Genomic DNA, 10,603 nt, shown 5'->3' with positions numbered 1-10,603 from the left:
CAGCGATGCAAACAGCTGGAGCGGAGGGTGCTGCTGGCGAAAAAGAGGACTGTAGTACAGAGAGGAGCAGAGCGCAGGATGGGAGGACAGAGAGTGTTCATCTTCGCCCTTCTTCGCCTGCAGACGCTCTTTCTTCCACTTGGTGCGCCTGTTTTGAAACCAGATCTTTACCTGAGTCTCGGACAAGCGCATGGCCGAGGCGATGGTGAATCGCTCCAGCACCGACAGGTAGTGGCACTTCTGAAAGCTCTGCTCCAGAACCTGTAGTTGCTCCAGGGTGAATGCGGTACGGACCCGGCGGCTTTTTTCTTCCGAGCTCTGAAGCTGCGTAGCACACAGACCTCTGGTCATAGGGCTGTTGTTTTCATATGAGGTGCGATGGTGCAGCTTTCTGGATTTATTTCTGGAAGTATGACTTCCTTAAAGAGAACGATAAATTATTGTTTCACCCGTGAATACATACATTACATTTAAAGTTAAATTCTCGGGCCTCAGAGAGTTTTATTCTCACCTGGAGCTACGGTGTCGCCATTACGTATTTTTTTCCCTGTAAACTTCGTGGGGTCCAAAATATCTTCCACGGAAAACGATGTTTTGTGGATAAGCGGCAATTTGGCTTCAGCTGGCTGCATTTCAGCTTGCAGTGGTCCGCTAAGGGCACAAGTAATCAGTGTTGGTGTCTGTGCTTATATGTACTGCCTCTTCGAACACCACCGGAGCGCTTTGAAATTTACATGTCATTCAAACAGATACCCAAATGAAGCAATGCGTCTTCCAGAAACAATAGCACTCAGCGCCCACCATGTGCGGACGATCTGTGGGACCCTCTTCAAAATGTAAATGTGAGGCCCCAGGGTTGGGGGTGGGTGGTGTGGTGTGGTGGGGCAGTTATTTATTGCTCCGGATCCGGTTAAAATGTGCCTTCTTTATTTCAGCTCGCGTTCCTTATTGTAGCTCGGCAAGTTATTGTTTGCAAATAGGGGATTTTCCGCTGACACGTGAATGCTGGTTGTTATGCTAATTTATTGAGTCGTCAAAGGGAAAGTTTCAGCCTTTGCCTCCCTTGTATTCCACTTTTCAGGGTGCCATTTGTATTTTAGAGCTTAGGTTTTATTAGCTTGTAGGTTTAATTAGAAGACCACAGACAACTTTATGACAGCCATCGGATCAGCCCTCCTCGTTAGAAAGACTGTTAAGATGTGAAGATAAATAAGTTTTCCATCACTCTTTCTGTTAATTATTTTATGTATTTGGTGATAAAATGCTTATTAAATCTAATGTTATTATATATATATATATATATATATATATATATATATATATATATATATATATATATATATATATAAACACCCAGCACGCCCCTGCGGGCGGTTTATCCTTCAAGCTCGGGTCCTCTACCAGAGGCCTGGGAGCTTGAGGGTCCTGCGCAGTATCTTAGCTGTTCCCAGGACTGCGCTCTTCTGGACAGAGATCTCCGATGTTGTTCCCGGGATCTGCTGGAGCCACTCGCCTAGCTTATTGAAACCTGGATCCCCCGTAGCCGGTTACCAAGATTACGTGAAGTACCCTCAGAAGGTCTGCTAGATGATGTTAACGCAGCACTACGGATGATACCTACAACCACGATTACCGACACTAACAAGCTGATCTACACTACGGCAGCAGTGACCAGTGAGATGCTTGGCTACAAGTGCCTAACCAACCGGACATAGTGGTGGTAGACAAACAGAAGAAGACGGCCGTAGTGATCGATGTAGCGGTTCCGAATGACAGCAATATCAGGAAGAAGGAACACGAGAAGCTGGAGAAATACCAAGGGCTCAGAGAAGAGCTCGAGAGGATGTGGAGGGTGAAGGTGACGGTGGTCCCCGTGGTAATCGGAGCACTAGGTGCGGTGACTCCCAAGCTAGGCGAGTGGCTCCAGCAGATCCCGGGAACAACATCGGAGATCTCTGTCCAGAAGAGCGCAGTCCTGGGAACAGCTAAGATACTTGCAGGACCCTCAAGCTCCCAGGCCTCTGGTAGAGGACCCGAGCTTGAAGGATAAACTGCCTCGCAGGGGCGTGCTGGGTGTTTTTGTTTTTTATACACACACACACACACACACACACACACACACACACACACATATATATATATATATATATATATATATATATGAGGTTTAGAATTATTATCCAAACAAAAAGGGGTATCCATTAAAACATATTTAAAGAGTTACCCACAAAACAGAAAGAATTCAGCATTTTTTAAACTGAACTGACTAAACTGTTGATGACTGCATTAAACAGGTAACCCTAAATAACACGTGATGCTCATCTCCAGTGTAAAAAATGGCTTATCTTTATTATCAAAACTTTCTTGTGCCTTCCCTACATACATATATTTCTACACTTAGTTATTCAAACAAACTAGATATCTTGTATGTACACAGTAGCGGTTTTTGATACGGGCGACACGGGCAGTTGCCCGGGGCGGCATAGTGGTGGGGGGCGGCATCACGGGCATCGGCAAAAAAAAAAAAAAGAAAATTTGCTCGTACTCATGCTGCCCCGACATCATGCGCATTTTGGGAATGTCGTTGGCACCGATCGGTTTTCTATCGCCCATTTGCTGGGAGTAAGGGCGCCCTCCGTTTGCGAGGTGCGCCTGCTGCTTGCGGCACAGGCAGGAGAGGGCGGGGCGGCGGGGGATTCTCTGGCTGGCTGGCGCAGCATCTAATAACCAACTCGCAAAATAAAACAAAATAAAAACAAACCAACAAACACGAAAACACCAGACATTATGATACAGACTTGTAATTTGCACCGATATTTTTTCGAAATTCTATACGCGAAAAGTGAGCGCGAGAGCCCTCGGTGCGCCTGCTTGCTGCTGAAATCAAAGTAAACTTTATTGTCATCTCCGCTATATACAGTACAGCATATAGAGAGACGAGACGACGAGGCTCCAGTTACAACAGTGCAAGTAAACAAACAATAAATATAAGAGGAGTAAGAAAATAAATATACACTTTAGGACTAGGGGTGAAGGGATCAATAACAATTTAAAATTTATAATTTACAGTTTGATGATTTAAAGTCTCATACACAACCCGGGAGACATGCTGCTTCCAAATAGAGCACATTTCATTCATAATGTTGTAAATCCAAGCCCATTATGTATTCATGATTTGAATCCTGGGTTGTGCGAAATCCCAGAAATAAACCATAGACAAAGCGAATCTGTGAAATAAGGTGTAGGCCTATTAGGTTATATTGTGGTGATCCTCCGGTTGGGGGATGGGTGTTCATACTGGAGTGCAAAATTAAAACCAAGATGGACAAGAAAAGTTCAAAGCCATCAGTTTAGAAAAAAGAGAAAAGAGGAGGAGGAGAAACGAGCAAAAGATACAGGTAAGCAGATGTGTCATTGGATCATAGCAGGTCATGTATCCTGAAACAATCAGAATCAGAATACTTTATTAATCCCTAAGGAAATTATATGGGTTACTCCAGTTGCTTACTCCAGTTGCTCCAAGAAGAAATGGTAAAAATAGTAACAGTAACAGACTAAACTCCAAACAATACATTATGTTACAGATTTTAATATTAATTAGTCATTGTCAGTTGTTGATTTGTCCTGTTCTGATTGTATGAGGAATTATGATGGCTGTCCGGTAGCCGTTTGCATACTATGCATACTCTCTCTTCATATGTGTGTGTGTGTGTGTGTGTATGTTTCTCTGGTGAAATTCAGTATGGTTCTGACAACAGTTTTATGTTAATGTACAATCCTTAATATGTTTAATGTGTGTGTGTGTGTCGACGGAGCGGGGGGGGAGAGGGGGGCGCCAGAGGGAGTGTTCGCCCAGGGCACCAAACAGGCTAGGACCGCCACTGTATGTACAAATCGAAAGAAGTTAACCTTAAATGGAAATGTCAGTAATTGATCACCTTAAGAAACTGTATAATGTACTACCCATGTACTTTTTAAGATACTCAAGGCACTCAAGTTTAACTGCACCAAGTCCTTAATATTTTAAGTCTGAATTACTCTTGACTTAATAAAGACTAATCACTTACTATTTTAAACATCTAATGAAAGTTCCTGCAACATATAATTTCTTAAATTATGTTTACTTGAACAGAAATCTCATTTATGCAAACAAATGCAAACAATTACCTTAAAAAAACAACAAATGTTTCTCACACTATTCAAGTGCTTCTGATATGTCATGCCATTAAGCCCAATACATGATTAAGACTCATATGCACACCCAAGGCAGACAGTGTTTATCATTTTAAAGCTTTTATTTTCCACAGGGAGAGAGGAGCGTGTGAGCTAATACTAACTAATGTAAGTTGATAACAGCAACCAACCAACCAAGTGACATCACTTTCTGTATAGACACAAAATGGTGCCAAACATGTTCTAAAAACTTCATCTGTAAACAATTATGTCTTAAATCCAGCTTCACGAATGATATTAAATCTATGACAGTTTTTTAGAGAAGATATTCGTGGTCGATCTACGTCCCGACCCTCACCTATGGCCACGAGCTGTGGGTAGTGACCGAAAGAACGAGATCGCGGATACAAGCGGCAGAAATGAGCTTCCTCCGAAGGGTGGCTGGCTCTCCCTTAGAGATAGGGTGAGAAGTTCGGCCATCGGGAGGGGCTCAGAGTAGAGCCGCTGCTCCTCCACATCGAAAGGAGCCAGTTGAGGTGGTTCGGGCATCTGACAAGGATGCCCCTGGGCGCCTCCTGGGTGAGGTGTTCGGGCATGTCCCACCGGGAGGAGGCCCAGGGCAGACCCAGGACGCGCTGGAGAGATTATATCTCTCGGCTGGCCTGGGAACGCCTTGGTGTTCCCCCGGATGAGCTGGAGGAGGTGGCTGGGGAGAGGGAGGTCTGGGCTTCTCTGCTTAGGCTGCTGCCCCCGCGACCCGACTTCGGATAAAGCGGATGAGGATGGATGGATGGATATTCGTGGTGTAAATTAGCCGTAATACATGTGGTGTTTCATGTCCACTTTCAACAATTAAAATACATTTAGACCACAAAAGAAAACAATTGCCCCTATTTCAACATTCTTGGTGACAAAGTTGTTGTAAGAATGTTGATGACAAAAATTATGTGCAATTTCTAATAATTTGTTTTACAAATCAAAGTGTTCTGTGCCAAGAATCTTAATAAACAAAACAGAATGAAAATGAGCAATTAAACCAATGGTACCTGAACCTTAACTCACACTGAAAGGCAGGTCCACTTTTTGTTCCAGACACCTCAAGAAGGTTGGCAACTTCTAGACAGAAAAACTGTGTTTCAGTCCAGATATAGCTGACAACAGGTAGAGCTCAGATTCACAGCCAAATAGAAGGAAACAGCTGCCTACACCAAAAGAAAAGTGGCCAAAGACCATGCATAGGTAGTCCAGGATGACACATTCATACATGCCATAGGAAGAAGGCTTTCTGTGTCTCTCAGCACAGTCTCAAGAATTTGCTAGTGACAGGCTAGCAAGGAGAGCTCGACAGGGCTGTAAATGGTATCAGCTAAGCTGCAGGACTAGTATCTGCTCTTTTGTGTCTAGAGGTACAGGACATACACTGCCAGTCCCACAAAATGACCTCCAGCTGGCTTCTCCATGAGGACTGCATGAGGGCCCAATTGTCTTACAGGGACCTGTGCCAACAGCATGTACGTTAATTGACATTCCCCAGAGAATATCAGTTTTTGTCTCAATGGAACCCCGTTGTCTTAACAGAAGATAGTTCATTAACACAGTTTTTGTTATCAGGGAAATACTGACTTCTACCTCTTGTTGGAAAATTCATGCACCCCCCTCACTGAGATTTATCTTGAAAATGCATCTATGAAATTAAATACAAAAACATTCTATAATCAGTGATTAAATGTGGACTCCTCTGTGACACTTTTTGAAAATGCATTAACCATAAAATTAGAAAAACAGTTGGAATTTGCAAATAGCATGTTTGTGGTGCCATTTTTTAGTGTTTATGGGTTTTTATTTCCTTATACCTGAACCAGTTCCTTTTGGTGTTTTTTCATGTCTATAGTTCTGAGTTATGTTCAAGCTCCTGGCATGCAATGGTTTTGAGCTCAGCATTAATTAGGGCCCGAGCACTGAGAGTGCGAAGGCCCTATTGTATCTGCTCCGTTTATTATTAGGGCCCGAGCACCGAGAGTGCGAAGGCCCTATTGTATCTGCTCTGTTTATTATTAGGGCCCGAGCACTTCGAGTGTGAAGGCCCTATTGTATCTGCTCTGTTTATTATTATTATTATTATTATTATTAGGGCCCGAGCACCGAGAGTGCGAAGGCCCTATTGTATCTGCTCCGTTTCTTATTAGGGCCCGAGCACCGAGAGTGCGAAGGCCCTATTGTATCTGCTCCGTTTCTTATTATTATTGTTATTATTATTATTATTATTATTATTATTAGGGCCCGAGCACTGAGAGTGCGAAGGCCCTATTGTATCTGTTCCGTTTCTTCTTCTTCTTCTTATTATTATTATTATTCAGGCAAAACAAGGGCCTTTTTGATGGCTTTAACATGCTCAAAAACTCTTGAAATTTTGCAGACATGCCAGGTCTGGTGAAAAATTTTGTATTTTATTGGTTTTACATATGAGCACTGGGAAATGGCTCTAGAGCGCCACCTATGCCTTGTTAAATGCAGCCCTACGAACACATCGTTTGAGCTACATGTCTGAAATCTGGCACACATGTGTATCATGCCAAGACGAACAAAAAAGTCTGCTATGCCCATTGACGCAAACCCAACAGGAAGTCCACCATTTGGAAGTGAACGTGACATTTTGGCTCTAATTTTGCCATTTCCATGCCTCGAACTTTTGCGAACTCCTCCTTGGGGTTTGATTATATAAGCTTCATATTTGGTCAGTGTCAACTACACACCTGGGCCATGTTAAATTGCGGAGCTTTTGAGTTTTCGGGATACGGTGAGCCTGTGGCGCCACGGCGAATTTCGATGACTCGCCATGAAAATCTTATTGTCTCTCATTCCCTCATACATGGTCCGACGTGGACCAAAGAGCACACATACGATAAGGCTCCACCCCTGAACATATTTCAACTGTCATATTTGACACCAGGGACAGCGCCACCTAGTGGGAACAGGAAATGTCATGTTTTACACTTTGGGGTACAGTATTTTGATGGGTGACATCTGCAGCCTGAAATTTCTCCAGGAAAGCCTTAAGGAGTTGGTCTTGGGTTACAGTGAAAACTGTGAGTTTTCGTGAAAGGGTGTGACCCCAGCAGCATGGCGAACATTGATGTCTCGCCATGAAGAAACAAATTAGTGTAACTCAATGAAATCCAGTCTGATCAGTACCAGACTTTACAGGCATGATGTCAGACCCTCCCTGAACAGATTGATGTGCCCATTGTCAGGAATACGTATAGCGCCACCTAGTGGCACCAGGAAATGTCGTGGCTTTCATTTTGTTGTACTGATTTTCACAGGTTCATCGTGGCCACCTCAAAAGCGGTGAATATCACCATCAGTCCCTCAAGATGCTTCAGTGAGAAAATTGTGACTTTAAACTGAACGGCGCACCCTGGTGACAACGCTGTTCACCATGACCATTGAAGTAGCTTTTGAGGGGCTTGGAAAGTTTAAAAAGTCTTGAAATTTGGCCCACACCTCCAATGTGATGAAGGCTTTCTTGTTATGTGATCACTTTCCTTGAATAGCGCAAAATGGCTCCACAGCGCCCCCTACAAAATTTCAAAACATCAGCCCCTGCTCTGTGTTTTATCTATGAGTCTGAAACCTGGTAACCTTATAGGAGGTTTGAAGATGTACAAAAAAGTCTCTTGGAGCAATATCCCAAATCCAACAGGAAATCAGCCATTTTTAAATTTAAAGTGTAATTTTGGCGACATTTTGCCCTCTTTGCAGGCACCGTACTTTGACGAACTGCTCCAAGGGATTTCATCACATTGAGTCGATCTCCACCGCAGGGATTCTAAAGACCTTTGTGATGTTAAATTGCGAAGCTTTTTACGTTCAGGGAAACGAGGTGGTCATGGTGGCACGTGGAGTTTCAATCACTTGCCAAGAAGCAGTAATCTGCTGTCACTCAAAAACACAATGTCCAATCTCTCCCAAACTTCGCAGGTGTGATGAGAGTCGAGCTTGGAAATGGTTGATATGCGATTTCTCAGTAATGGTTAGAGCGCCACCTAGTGGGATGACTATAATCATCATTGAATGAGATGAAATTTTAGCTGGTGGTTAAATGCATGAATTCCATCAATGTGACATTTGATTGGACGTGCTGGTTGTAGGTGTTGGGCGTGACACGACACGATGGGGTGCGAGGGCCCTCATAACGCTGCTTGCAGCTTTAATTATTAGGGCCCGAGCACTGAGAGTGCGAAGGCCCTATTGTATCTGCTCCGTTTCTTATTATTAGGGCCCGAGCACTGAGAGTGCGAAGGCCCTATTGTATCTGCTCCGTTTATTATTATTATTATTATTAGGGCCCGAGCACCGAGAGTGCGAAGGCCCTATTGTATCTGCTCCGTTTCTTATTATTATTATTATTCAGGCAAAACAAGGGCCTTTTTGAGGGCTTTAACATGCTCGAAAACTCATGAAATTTTGCACACATGCCAGGTCTGGTGAAAAATTTTGTATTTTAATGGTTTTACACATGAGCACTGGAAAATTGCTCTAGAGCGCCACCTATGCCTTGTTAAATGCAGCCCTACGACCACATCGTTTGAGCTACATGTCTGAAATCTGGCACACATGTGTATCATGCCGAGACAAACAAAAAAGTCTGTGGGCCCATTGACGCAAACCCAACAGGAAGTCCGCCATTTGCAAGTGAAGGTGACATTTTGGCTCTAATTTTGCCATTTCCATGCCTCAAACTTTTGCGAACTCCTCATTGGAATTTCATCGTACAAGCTTCATATTTGGTCAGTGTCAACTACACACCTGGGCCATGTTAAATTGCGGAGCTTTTGAGTTTTCGGGATACGGTGAGGCCGTGGCGCCACGGCGAATTTCGATGACTCGCCATGAAAATCTTATTGCCTCTCGTTCTGTCATACATTGTCCGACCTTGACCAAAGTGGACACATATGATAAGGCTCCACCCTGAACATATTTCAACTGCCATATTTGACATCAGGTACAGCGCCACCTAGTGGGAACAGGAAATGTCATGTTTTACACTTTGGGGTACAGTATTGTAATGGGTGACATCTGCAGCCTGAAATTTCTCCAGGAAAGCCTTAAGGAGTTGGTCTTGGGTTACAGAGAAAACTGTGAGTTTTCGCTGAAGGGTGTGACCCCAGCAGCATGGCGAACATTGATGTCTCGCCATGAAGAAACAAATTAGTGTAACTCAATGAAATCCAATCTGATCAGTACCAGATTTTACAGGGATGATGTCAGACCCGCCCTGAACAGATTGATATGCCCATTGTCAGGAATACGTAGAGCGCCACCTAGTGGCACCAGGAAATGTCATGTCTTTCACTTTGTTGTACTGATTTTCACAGGTTCATCGTGGCCACCTCAAAAGCGGTGAGTATCACCATCAGTCCTTCATGATGCTTCTGTGCGAAAATTGTGACTTTAAACTGAACGGCGCACCCTGGTGGCAAGGCGGTTCTCCATGAAAGACGAAGTGGCTTTTGAGGGGCTTGGAAATTTTAAAAAGTCTTGGAATTTGGCCCAAACCTCCAATGTGATGAGGGCTTTGTTGTTATGTGATCATTTTCCTTGAATAGTGCAAAATGGCTCCACAGCGCCCCCTACAAAATTTCAAAACATCAGCCCCTGCTCTGTGTTTTATTTATAAGTCTGAAACCTGGTAAGCTTATGGAGGATATCAAGATGTACAAAAAAGTCTCTTGGAGCAATATCCCAAATCCAACAGGAAGTCAGCCATTTTAAAATGAATGTGTAATTTTAGTCACTTTTTCCCCTCCTTTCAGGCCTCGTACTTTGACGAACTCCTCCAAGGGATTTCATCACATTGAACCAATCTACAGTGCGTGGCATCTAAAGACGGTTGTGATGTTAAATTGCGAAGCTTTTACGTCCAGGGAAACAGGGGTGGTCATGGCGGCACGTGGAGTTTCAATCACTAGCCAAAAAGTAGTAATCTTCTGTCACTCCAAAACACAATGTCCAATCTCTCCCAAAGATCGCAGGCATGATGAGACTTGAGCTCGGAAATGTTTATTATGCCATTTGTCAGTAATGGTTAGAGCGCCACCTAGTGGGACGACTATAATCATGATTGAATGAGATGAAATGTTAGCTGGTGGTTAAATCCATGAATTCCATCAATGTGACATCAGATTGGACGTGCTGGTTTTAGGTGTTGGGCGTTGCTCGACGTGCCGGGGGTGCGAGGGCCCTCATAACGCTGCTTGCAGCTTTAATTATTATTATTATTATTATTATTATTATTATTATTATTACGGCAAATGAATCGGCCTTTTGAGGGCCTAAACATGCTCAAAAACTCATGAAATTTTGCACACGCGTCAGGTCTGGTGAAAATTTACGTATTTTAATGTCCTCAGAAATATCAAGGGAAAAT

This window comes from Oreochromis aureus, linkage group 7 (assembly GCF_013358895.1).
Source record: "Oreochromis aureus strain Israel breed Guangdong linkage group 7, ZZ_aureus, whole genome shotgun sequence".
Lineage (NCBI taxonomy): Eukaryota > Metazoa > Chordata > Actinopteri > Cichliformes > Cichlidae > Oreochromis > Oreochromis aureus.
This window is presented reverse-complemented; position numbering follows the sequence as displayed.